This window comes from Equus przewalskii, chromosome 26, assembly GCF_037783145.1.
Source record: "Equus przewalskii isolate Varuska chromosome 26, EquPr2, whole genome shotgun sequence".
NCBI lineage: Eukaryota > Metazoa > Chordata > Mammalia > Perissodactyla > Equidae > Equus > Equus przewalskii.
In genome coordinates, this window is record NC_091856.1 from 3825705 (window position 1) to 3838594 (window position 12890).

The 12890-nt window shown below is 43.6% G+C and overlaps 1 long non-coding RNA gene across 2 annotated transcripts in view; it reads left to right on the plus strand.

The window, feature by feature from the left end:
• Window positions 1-11584: 11584 nt before the first annotated feature.
• Window positions 11585-12890, plus strand: part of LOC139079654 (uncharacterized) — a 66391-nt gene continuing 65085 nt past the window's right edge. For both annotated transcript variants that reach the window (XR_011533432.1, XR_011533433.1), the window contains exon 1: window positions 11585-11770. This is a non-coding gene — a long non-coding RNA (uncharacterized lncRNA). The remainder of the gene's footprint in view (window positions 11771-12890) is intronic.

Below are 12890 nucleotides of genomic sequence, written 5' to 3' on the forward strand. Positions count from 1 at the left end.
CACTAAAGTTTATAAAGCAGCTACTAATAGACTTAAAGGGAGAAATTGACAGCAACAAAATAGTAGAGGAACTCAACAACCCACTTACATCAATGGATAGATCATCCAGACAGGAGGTCAATATGGAAACGGTGGCCTTAAATGAAACATTAGACCAGATGGACTTATTAGGTATAATACATTCCATCCAAAAACAGAAGACACATTCTTCTCAAGTGCACACGAAACAAGGCAAGCCTCAAAAAAGTTAAGAAGATTGAAATCATATCAAGCATCTTTTCTGACCACAATGCTAAGAAACTAGAAATCAATTACAAGAAAAAAGCTGGGAAAGGCACAAATATGTGGAGACTAAACAATATGCTACTGAACAACCATTGGATCAGTGATGAAATCCAAGGAGAAATAAAAAAATACCTGGAGACAAATGAAAATGAAAACACAATATACGAACTCTTATGGGATACAGCAAAAGTGGTCCTAGGAGGGAAATTTATAGCAGTACAGGCTTACCTCAACAGACAAGAAAAATCTCAAATAAGTAATCTTAAACTACACCTAATAGAAATAGAAAAAGAAGAACAAATAAAGCCCAAAGTCAGCAGAAGGAGAGAAATAATAAAAATTAGAGCAGAAATAAATAAAATGGAAACTAAAAAAAAATAGTAGGACTGATGAAACTATAAGCTGGTTATTTAAGAAGATAAACAAAACTGACAAGCCCATGGCCAGACTCACTAAGAAAAAAAGTAGAGAAGACTCAAATATATAAAATTAAAAATGAAAGAGGAGAAATTACAGTGGATCCCACAGAAATACAAAGGATTTAAGATAATACTATGAAAAACTATATGCTGACAAATTGGATAACCTAGAAGAAATGGATAAATTCTTAGACTCGTACAACTTTCCAAAACTGAATCAAGAAGAAATAGAGAATTTGAATAGACCAATCACAAGTAAAGACATAGAAACAGCAATCAAAAACCTCCTGAAAAACAAAAGTCCAGGACAAGCTGGCTTCTCTGGAGTATTCTACCAAATATTCAAAGAGTTAATATCTATGCTTCTCAAACTAGTCCAAAAAACTTGAGGAAGACAGAATGCTTCCTAACTCATTCTATGAAGCCAATATTACCCTGATACCAAAACCAGACAAGGACAACACAAAGAAGAAAAATTACAGGCAAATATCACTGATAAACATAGATGCAAAAATCCTCAATAGAATATTGGCAAATTGAATACAGCAATACATTAAAAGAATCATACACCATGACTGAGAAATACATTAAAAGGATCATACACCATGACCAAGTGGGATTTATACCAGGGATGCAGGGATGGTTCAACACCTGCAAATCAATCAATGTGATACACCACATTAACAATATGAGGAAAGAAAATCACACGATCATCTCTATAGATGCAGAGAAACCATATGACAAGATCCAACATGCATTTATGATCAAAACCATCAATAAAATGGGCATAGAAGGAAAGTACCTCAACATAATAAAAGTCATATATGACAAACTCACAGCCAACATCATACTTAATGGTGAAAAACTGAAAGACATCCCTCTGAGAACAGGAACAAGACAAGGGTGCCCACTCTTTCCACTCTTATTCAACATAGTACAGAGGTTTTGGCCAGAGCAATTGGGCAGAAAAAGAAATAAAATGTATCCAAACTGGAAAGGAAGAAGGAAAACTCTCGACGTTTGCACATGACATGATTCTCTATATAGAAAACCCTAAAGAATCCGCTAGAAAACTATTTGGAATAATCAAGAACCACAGCAAACTTGCAGGGTACAAAATCAACTTAGAAAAATCAGTTCATTTTTATACACTAGTAATGAACTATCAGAAAGAGAAGTCAATGATATAATCCCTTTTACAGCTGCAACAAAAGGAATAAAATATCTAGGAATAAATTTATCCAAGGAGATGAAAGACTGATACACTGAAAACTATAAGACATTATTGAAAGAAATAGCGGAAGACATAAAGAAATGGAACAATATTCCATGCTCATGGATTGGAATAATAAAAATAGTCAAAATGTCCATATTACCTAAAGCAATCTACAGATTCATGAAATCCCAATCAGAATCCCAAAGACATTCTTCATGGAAATAAAACAAAGAATCCTAGAATTTATATGGAATAACAAAGATCCAAATAGCGAAAGCAATCCTGAGAAAAAAGGACAAAGCTGGAGTTATCACAATTCCTGACTTCAAAATATACTACAAAGCTATAGTAATCAAAACAGCATTGCACTGGTATAAAAACAGACACACAGATCAAGTGAACAAAATTGAAAGCCCAGAAATAAAACCACACGTCGATGAACAGCTAATCTTTGACAAAGAAGCCAAGAACATACAATGGAGAAAGGAAAGTCTCTTCAATAAATGGTGCTGGGAAAACTGGACAGCCACATGCAAAAGAATGAAAGTATACCATTATCTTTCACCATACACAAAAATTAATTGAAAATGGATTAAAGACTTGAACGTAAGACCTGAAACTATAAAAATCCTGGAATAAAATATAGGCAGTACACTATTTGACATTGGTCTTAGCAGCATCTTTTTGAACACCTATCTACTCAGGCAAGGGAAACAAACAAAATAAACAAATGGTACTACATTGGACTAAAAAGCTTTTGCAAGGCAGAGGAAACCAGGAACAAAAGGAAAAGACAACTCACCAACTGGGAGAAAATACTTGCAAATCATATATCTGACAAGGGGTTAATTTCCAAAGTATATAAAGAAATCATACAACTCAACAACAAAAAGTGAACAACCTGATCAAAAAATGGGCAGAGGATCTGAACAGACATTTTTCCAAAGATGATATACAGATGGCCAACAGGCACATGAAAAGATGTTCAACAGCACTAATCACTAGGGAAATGCAATCAAAACTACTATGAGATATCACCTGTCAGAATGGCTATAATTACCAAGACAAAAAATAACAAACATTGGAAAGGATGTGGAAAAAAGGGAGCCGTCAGACACTGCTGGTAGGAATGCAAACTTGTGCAGCCACTATGGAAAACAGTATGGAGATTTCTCAAAAAATTAAACATAGAAATACCATACAATTCAGCTACCCTACTACTGGGTATTTATCCAAAGAACTTGAAATCAATGATCCAAAGAGACTTATGCACCCCTATGTTCACTGCAGCATTATTCACAGCCAAGATATGGAAGCAACCCAAGTGCCCATCAACTGATGAATGGATAAAGAAGATGTGGTATATATATCCAATGGAATACTACTCAGCCATAAAAAAGACAAAATCGTCCATTTGAAATCACATGGATAGACCTTGAGGGTATTATGTTAAGTGAAACAAACCAGACAGAGAAAGACAAATATAATATGATTTCACTCATATGTGGAAGCTAAACAAACACATAGATAAAGAGAACAGATTAGTGGTTACCAGAGGGGAAGGGGTAGGGGGTGGGGAAAAGGGGTAAAAGAGCACATATGTACGGTGACAGATAAAAACTAGACTATTGTGCTCGCTTCGGTAGCACATATACTAAAAACTAGAATATTGGTGGTGAGCATGATGTAGCCTATGCAGAAACTGATATATAATAACGTGCACCTGAAATTACATAGTTATAAACCATTATGACTAATAAATTCTTTAAATCAATAAAATAATTTAAAAATCAAAGTACAGCAAAGAATCAGAAAGTGATAATGCTGGAGGTGAAATTTGAATCTATCGTAAATGGAGTTATAGAAGAAACAGCTGACCATGGATGACACTCACTATTCAAGAGACCCTAGATATGCAGTGAGAGGAGTGCAGTGACGATGAATTTATCAACATAAATGAGGAAAGGATAACTATGTCCCAGAGGAAGTGATGCCAGCAAAATACTTCACATTAAAGTGACTCTCAGAGATATGTCATGACATTGAAAGCATAAGGGATAAAATGTTGGAAGCTGATCCAAACTTAGAAAGGAGTATGGTAATTTGTAAAGGGATAGAAAAGATGCTCACTCTGTACCGTTCTAGTTACATTATAAGAAGGCCAGCACTATTCAAATCATTCTAGGGAAGTTTGTGTGGTTCTTTTTGGTAGAAAGTGTTTTATTAAATCTCAGCGAGAGTTCAAAGGGCGTGTGAGAAGATTATCTTCACTCTTACACTATGGAACCTTCTTAAAAGTTAGTTTTTCAAAGAGAAATACATACTTTCCATGTATGTGGAAAATAATATTGCAGAAAGAAACATCCTTCTTTCTTATATAAATTACTTCATAACTTTGAAAAATTTAAAATATCACTGAATAGTTTGACTTAAAAACTCAGAAGCTTTTGAATACTAGAGTATTCATGAACAAAAATCATGGGGGATTTTTTGTTTAATCAAGTTATTAAAGTACTCACTCCCATAAAATTCCTCAGTGTTAAAAAAAAAAGATATAAAATACATCTTCCAAAGTGTCTCCTGTAAGTAGGAAAGACCAATCTGTATGCCTTGAGACATCAGTTAAGAATTTAGAGACAGAGGAAAGGAAAATCCTTAGCAGTGGTGTGTTGGTAAATTTTCTTTAATAATAAAAGAAAAAAGCACTTTAAGTCTCAATATTCCCAATTACAGTGTACTAAATATTTGTTTTAATACTTTTTTCATTTCTCTATTCATTATTACTGACAATAAGAGACTTTTTAATGTTTTGACAAAAAAATTTTAAAGGCCACTAAACAGTGGTAATTTTTCCCATTGATTATTAAGGTCACTTTGCACGGCTTCAGCTTGCACGGTCCCACTCTATTGTGCAGAGTACACTGAATTACCTCAAGACTCGTTTACATTGATCAGACCAGGAGTTTCATGTGTGCTTTGCCAAACTCTGGGTTGCAGCAAAGTGTTCCAGAGCTTACAAACATTTTTGGATTTAATTTCATTTTTAAAATGCAGGTTAACTTGTTTTTAAATTAATAGACCATTTCTTAGAAGTTTTAGATTTACAGAAAAATTGAGCAGACAGTGCTGAAAGTTCCCATTTACCTCCTTCCCTCTCCTGCCTTCCCGAGCACCGTTTCCCATATTATTAATTATTATTGTGTTAGTATGGCACATTGTTACAATTAATGAACCAATATTAATACATTGTCACCAATAAAGTCCACACTTTACCCAGATTTCCGTAGTCTTCACCTGGCAGCTCCTTTTGTTTCTGGACCCATCAGGACACACACCACGCTCAGCTGTCCTGTCTCCCTGGGCTCCTCTTGGCTGCGACAGTTTATTGGGCTCCCCTGTTTTGATGGACCTGATGGTTTTGAGGAGCACTGGTCAGGGATATTGGAAGACGCTCCTCCACTGGAATTTGTCTGGTGTTTTTCTCACAATTAGACTGGGGTTATGGGATTTGGGGAGGAAGATGACACAGGTAAAGTGCCATTTTCATTGCATAGTAACTTTTTTTTAAGTGAAGACACAATAGCATACACCTTCTACTAACTTGTAACACCTTGGAAACCAACAAATTATGAAGTTTTACAAAAATTGGAACAAAGCATCTCTTCTGATATGTGTTTGAAGAAAACCCTCAGATTGCAAGACAGTAGATAAAAATAAATTGTTACCACTTACAACTACTTGTCTACTTGTATAAGGACTTTCCTAATGCTGTTCAAAACAAAAGTCAGAAATACAAGGGGAGAGAGGCTGGAAAATAAGATCAGATCAGTTAAAAAGAAAAGCTACTTTTTTTTGGTATATGTGTTTGAGTTTTAAAACTCTCGTCTGCTCTCATCACCCCTATTCAACATCATCCTGGAAATCCTGGGCAGTGCAAGAAATAAAAACAAAATAAAAAGCATACGGATTGGACATAAATAAATAAAACTGTTTCTAGTCACATATAACATGATTGTCTAATGAAAAATTCCAAGGGATCTAAAAAAAAACCTCCTAGAACTAATATATGAGTTTAGCAAGTTCACAGGATATAAAGGCAATACAAAAACCAATTATATGTCTCTATACTAGTAATAAATAATCAGCAACTGAAATTATGAAAACTGCACAAAAAACAGTAAAGACTTACGACTAAATATAACAAAATATGTGCAGGAGCTATATACTGAAAACTACAAAACACCAATAAAAGAAATAAGAGGAATCTAAACAAACGGAGAGATATACCATGTTTATGGATTGTAAAATTCAATGTTGTTAAGATGACAATTTTCCCTCAACTGATCTAAAGATTTAATGCAATTCCAAATAAAATGTCAACAGGATTTTTTGTACAAGTCGACAAGCTGATTCAAAAACTTATATGGAAAGGCAAACGAAGTAGAATATCCAAAACCATTTTGAGAAAGAAGAATAAAATTGGAAGACTCACACTACCTGACTTTAAGACTTACTACAAAGCCACAGTAATGAAAGCGACAATATGGCATGGGTGAAAGGATGGAGACAGAGATCAGTGGAGCAGACACCGATCCACACAAAAATGGCCAATTGATTTTTGACAAAGGTGCAAAGGCAATTCAATGAAGAAAGTCTTTCCAACAAAGAGTGCCCAAACAATTAGACATCCACATACAAAACAATCTCAATCCATATCTCACACATTATGCAAAAATTAATTTGAAATGGATCATAGACCTAAGTGTAAATAATGAAACTATAAAGCTCATTTTCCTATAAAAACATAGGACAAAACCTTTTGTGATCTTGAGTTAGGCAAAGAGTTCTGAGATATGACACCAAGAGTGTAACCTATAAAAGATAAAATTGATAAACTGGATTTCATAAAATTAAAAACTCTGCTCTGCAAAAGATACTGTGAAGAGAATGAAAGGACAAGCTACCAATTGGGAGAAAATTTTTGTAAATCATGTAACTGAAACGGGAATTATATACAGAATATCTAAAGAACTTTCAAGCCAGTCCCTGTGGCCTAGTCTTTAAGTCTGGCACATTCTGCTTTGCCAGCCTGCGTTCAGTTCCCAGGCACGGACCTACACCACTCATCAGAGGCCAGGCTGTGGCAGTGCCTCACATACAAAAAGAGGAAGATTAGCAACAGATGTTAGCTCAGGGAGAATCTTCCTCAGCAAAAAGGGGAAGATTGGCAACAGATGTTAGCTCAGGGAGACTCTTCCTCAGCAATAAGGGGAAGATTGGCAACAGATGTCAGCTCAGTACCAATGTTCCTCAGCAAAACAAAACAAAACAAAACAATAGGGGCCAGCCCCATGGCTTAATGGTTAAGTTTATGTACTGTGCTGTGGCAGCCCAGGGATCACAGGTTTGGATTCCAGGTGTGGACCTACACAATACTCATCGAGCCATGCTGTGGCAGCATTGCATATACAAAAAATAGAGGAAGACTGGCACAGATGCTAGCCTAGGGACAATCTTCCTCAAGCAAAAAGATAGAGATTGGCAACAGATGTTATCTCAGGGCCAATCTTCCTCACCAAAAAAAGAAGAAAGAACAGAAAAAAAAATAAAGAACTCCCAATACTTAATAAGAAGACAATCCAATTTTTTAAAACAGTCAAAAGATTTGAACAGACACTTCACCAAAAATGTCGAATGGATGGCAAATAAGTACAGGAAAAGTTCAACATCATTAGTCACTATAAAAATTCAAAGAAAATCAATGATTTACCAATACATACTTATTATAATGGCTAAAAACAGAACAAAAAACTGATAATACTAAGTCCTGGAGAGGATGTGGAGCAACTGGAACACTCATACATTGCTGATGGGAATCCAAAATGATCCACCTATTTCGGAAAACACTTCATAAGTTCCTTATAAAGTCAAACACACACTTACCCTACCACCCAGTAATCATACTCCTAGGTATTTACTCAAGTGAAATGAAAACTTATCACACAAAACCTGTACATAAATGCTTCTAGTGACTTTATTCATAATCACTGGAAACAGCCCCAATGCCCCTCAAATGGCTGGCTGAAGCGTAAGGAACAGGGATGGAAGAAAGATAAGAATCACCAAGATGCAGGAAGGGCAGGGACCCACACAGCTCCGGGTGAGAGCAGCAGCAACGGGTGGATCTTCTCTTCAGGACACTCCCACTAGCCCGGGTCCAGCAACTCCCAAGCTCGTGCTGCTTGGTTCTGAGTTTCAAATTTCTTGGAAAGACTATGATTGCACTAATTTAAGTTGGATGTCTACTTCTGGATCAAGTGGTGGCAGAGAGGGGATGAGTCGCCTACATCTGAGAAGGCCACTGAGACCTTGTCCCTGTGCGCTGGAGCCACTCACAGCAAAGGGGAATTGTGTGCTAGGTAGTTGCCCCGAGGGATGCGCATTGTAAGCAAAAAGGGGGCACTGGTTCTCTTCCACTGGAGGTCGCCACCAGCATATGAAAAGGACAAAACAGGGTTCAGGGGCATTCTGATCCCCCTCCCCCCCAGTCTCTTTAATATCCCAACAGGTTTTTGCCTAAGGCCTAAGAGAAATTACCCTCACTCTCATGTTATTTTAAACTTTTGTTTAAACTAGTGATGAAAGATCATATGCACTCTCACTCAGTTTTTTATCTAAAAGATAATGTTTCTAAATGCTTAACGTGGTCTTTTATTTTTGCCCCAAGTAATTTTATTGAGATCATAATGGTTTATAATAGTGCATAATTTCGGGTGTAGATTATTGTTCATCAATTTCTGAATACACTTCATCGTGCTCACCTGCAGTAGTCTAATTTTTATCCATCGCCATTCATATGTGCCCCTTTATCCCTTTCATCCACCCTCCAATCCCCTTCCCCTCTAGTAACTACTAATCTGTTCTCTTTATCCATGTGGCTGTTATCTTCCACATGAGTGAAATCATGTAGCATTTGTCTTTCTCTGTCTGGCTTATTTCATGTAACATCATATCCTCAAGGTCCATCCATATTGTTGCAAATGAGACGATTTTGTCTTTTTTATGGCTGAGTAATATTTCATTGTGTATATATATACATATATATATATATATATACACACCACATCTTTATCCATTCACCTGTAGAAGGGCACTTGGGTTGCTTCCACATCTTGGCTGTGAATAATACTACAATGAACACAGGGGTGCACATTCTCTTTGGATCATTGATTTCAAGTTCTTTGAATAAATATCCAGTAGCGGGGTAGCTGGATTGTATGGTATATCTATGTTTAATTTTTTGAGAAATCTCCATACTGTTTTCCATAGTGGCTGCGCAAGTTTGTATTCCCACCAGCAGCGTATGAGGCTACCTTTCTCTCCACATCCTCTCCAAAATTTATTGTTTTTTGTCTTGGTAATTATAACCATAAAAATATGGCTATAATTAACACATTCTTTAACATGCTACCACCCTGCTCAAAAACTTGTATGGGCTCCCTCTTATGTACCATGTTAACATCTAACTATTTAGAGTTCTTTATCAAATAGCCCCTCTCGGCCTTTCCCAGCTCCCTACTTATTAAGCATTTGTTGAACATACAACGATCTCTGCTTTCTAGACACTAACATGGACATAGCGATCATACTTGTCAATCTTATTGACAAGGACGTATGGGCATAATGGAATCAAATATCTGAACTCAGACCATCCCAGACTATTTGTGGCATATGTTTGCCATAATTAAAGTATATGCCAAAAAAAAAAAAAGTTTAACACACAGTCTGTACTTTGCAAGAGCAGTTCTGTGTGGTACAGGATACTGTCCCGCAACCTTTGACCCTGTCCAGTCAGAGTCCTGGCCACCCCCAGACCTACCTTGTTCACTCCCACCCTGCTTGTGCTTTTGCTCATCCTTTGACCTTGAAAATCTTCCTTTGTGCATCATCGTTCTACTCTGTGACCACAACTTGAAGAGATAAAGGGAACCGTCTTCAGGAAGTTTGCACTTAATAACCTCTCCACACCCCGAACAATCCTTCTAACACGGTAAAAAGCTGTCTTCTGAACACGAGAAGAACTTCGCAGGTAATTTTAAAAGAATGAAGGAATCTGATAAATTTTTACACTGTTTCTAATTCTTGATCACCAGCAGGAGTTAACGATCATTACGTGGTTTCCTTGACCCCGGCCCCTCCCTGCATGGAGTAACGTCTCCTCCTCGGAGCTCCCCTCGCCCTTCTCTCCCCTCTTGAGCGCGACCCGCGTTCCGTCTTGCGCTCAGGTCCCTGTCAGCGCTGCTCCTCCGAGACCGCAGCTCCGTGAGGGACGGCGCCCTTACTCTTCTTTGCAGCCCTCGAGCGCTCACACGACGCCCGGCGAGCTACACGTGCACAGCACCCGTTTCTGCAGGAAGGACGGAATTAACCAGCAGAGAGTCTGTGGCGATATTACCGCAGCCGCCCCTTCCTTGTAAACCTGTCGAAAGGCCTAGAAGTAAAACACCGAAAACGTCCCGAGAACGCGATCTGTGAAACACACGTGACTCCAAAGGTCAGGGGCCCGGGCTGCACAGAGGGCCGTCTGCTCTTCTGTGCTCCTTCCACAAGACAGAGGACAGCGGTTCCGAGAAATCAGGGCTCACGTCAGGATCCCACACGGGGGGGTTAGCAGCCTCTCCTTCGTCAGCGGCGCTCAGCGAAACGGTTAGTAACTTGGGGTCTGAAGTCAGAACACAGCTTTCGACCTCACCTCCCCCAGATTAGCTATGTGACCTTGGGCAAGTTGTTGAACCTCTCTGTGCCTCATTTTCCCCATTGGCAAAACGGAGAAACTCACAGATGAGTCCCTCAAAGGGTGGGGTGAAAATTAATGACAACACACTGAGAGCGTTTGGAGGGGCAGCCGGCGCTGCGTTTACAAAGGACGGCAATGTGCGGCACTCCTCTTCCCTCATACTCCCCACTGGCAAGTTCCAGGACGTCCAGGTTAAGGAAGGCGTCCTCGCCTCCGTCCTCCACAGCACCTAGCACGGGGCGGACCAAACACGAACGCTCCAATAGCGACGGCGCGGACCGTGTTCGCGGCACGGCGACGGGACGCACCAGCAAACGAAGCCACGTCAAACCGGGGGCGCAATTCCCGCACAGAAAGGGCTCTGGGCACGTGGCTGCCCCGCAGCGCCTCCCCCGCGCGGGTCGCCGGCAGCTCTGCCGCCTCTCCCGTCCAGCCCTCCGCACAGCCCGCAGCGCGGCGCCCGGCCCTGGCTGCTCGACGGCCGAGGGCAGCGGCCGAGCACAGGGCTCCCGTCCAGGGCCGCCTCGCCGCGGGAGCCGCGAGGCCACAGCCGCAGGGAGCAGCGCCGGCCGCGCCGGGCCAGCCCAGGCCTCTGCGAGGCGCGTCCGCACAGCCCGCGGGGGGCAGCGCGAAGGGCAGCGCCCGGACGCCCGCTCGGGGGCCGGGGCCGGCGCGGGCAGCGGGCTCGGGCAGAGGCAGAGCCGGCCGCGGCCCCTCGGGGCTCAGGCCCCCTCCCCGGGCACGCCGAGCCCCACGCGTCGCCCGCCGCCCGCCGCCCGCCGCCCGCCGGGCCCCTCAGCACCTCACTCCCGGGCCGTAGCGCCTGCGGCGCCAGGGCCCCGCCTCGAGGCGCCACAGGGCGGGCGCGGGCGCATGCGCGGAGCCGCGCGGCGGGGCGGGACGGTGGGCGCGCGCCGCCTCAGCCCGCGGCTGCGCCCGCGCCGCCGCCTCCCTCAGCCCGGCGTGCTGGCTCCCGAGCGGACCCGAGCGGCGCGGCGCCCGCGGGGTGGAGGCCGCCAGCCCCGGAGCGCGTCCCGCAGCCTGACGGGCCCGGTAAGCGGGGGCGGGGCGGCGGGGCCCCGGCGGGCACCCCGAGGGCCGGCCTGCGGGCAGCGGACAGCGCTCCGGGGGCTCTGAGGCGTGGGGTGGCGCAGCCCCCAGGGGTCGGTGTGCGAGCGGAGGAACCCCGAGGGTGGCAGCCTCTGCCCCGGAGAGTCCCGGAGGCGGGGGCGGCCGGCCCCGGCAGACCCCGTGTGAGCGGACACTCTCGGGGCGCCCGCTCCCCGCGCTGGCGGAGTCCGAGCGGGCAGCGCCCGGTCCCTGGAGAGGCCGTCGGAGCCCCTCCGGGAGGCGGCGCGTCTCGGAGCGGGCTGGGTGGACAGCCGCTCGGGAGCAGAGGGCAGCCGCGGGCGCCTGCGTGGGGGAGACCGTGCCCTGGGGCCGCCGGGAGGGAAGCTCTGCCCGGAGGAGAGGACCCTGCCCTGGGGCCCGGCCGGGAGTAGCTTCCCAGCGCCCGGAGGACTTGCTTGGCCTTGACCTCTCTCGGGGCTCAGCGCGCCCTGACCGCGTCCCTCCAGCGTGGTCGAGAGGCGGCGGCCCTGTGGGCTGCTGCCCTTGTGCGTCGCCCCCTCTGTTGGGATGCTGATCCTCCGTGGTGGCCCGTTGGCCCCAAGCTGGGTTTCAGCGGAGGCAGGAGCTGGCGTGAGAGCCCGGCGCACAGGGGAGGCCCATGAGGCCTCTGAGGGAGGGAAGGAGGCTGAGCCCGGGCCTGACCTTCCGGAGGACGGCGGCGAGAGCAGGCGGAGTAGTGACGGGCAGGTCCTGTCGGGAAAGTCCTCGGGAGCAGGGAAGGGTAGGTAGGGTGACTGCGCGCGGTGGGCCGGGTCCTGTGCCGGGATGTGGAACATCTCATGCCATCCTCACAGCAGCCTCAGGACTTTATCCCCTTTTGAACATCAGGCTTGAGACTCAGAGAGGTTTAGCAGCTTGGAGCCACGAAATCTGTGTTTGGAAATTTTGGGGGGAAAAATTGTCAAGGAGAGGCAGAAGCAAGAGTGTACGTTTGTTAATAAGTCGCACTGAGATCCCAAGCACAGGGCTTTGCAATAGTATGTGCTGAGGAAATGTGGTGATTAAATAGGCGGATGAGGACAGTTTAGGGACGAAACTGCTG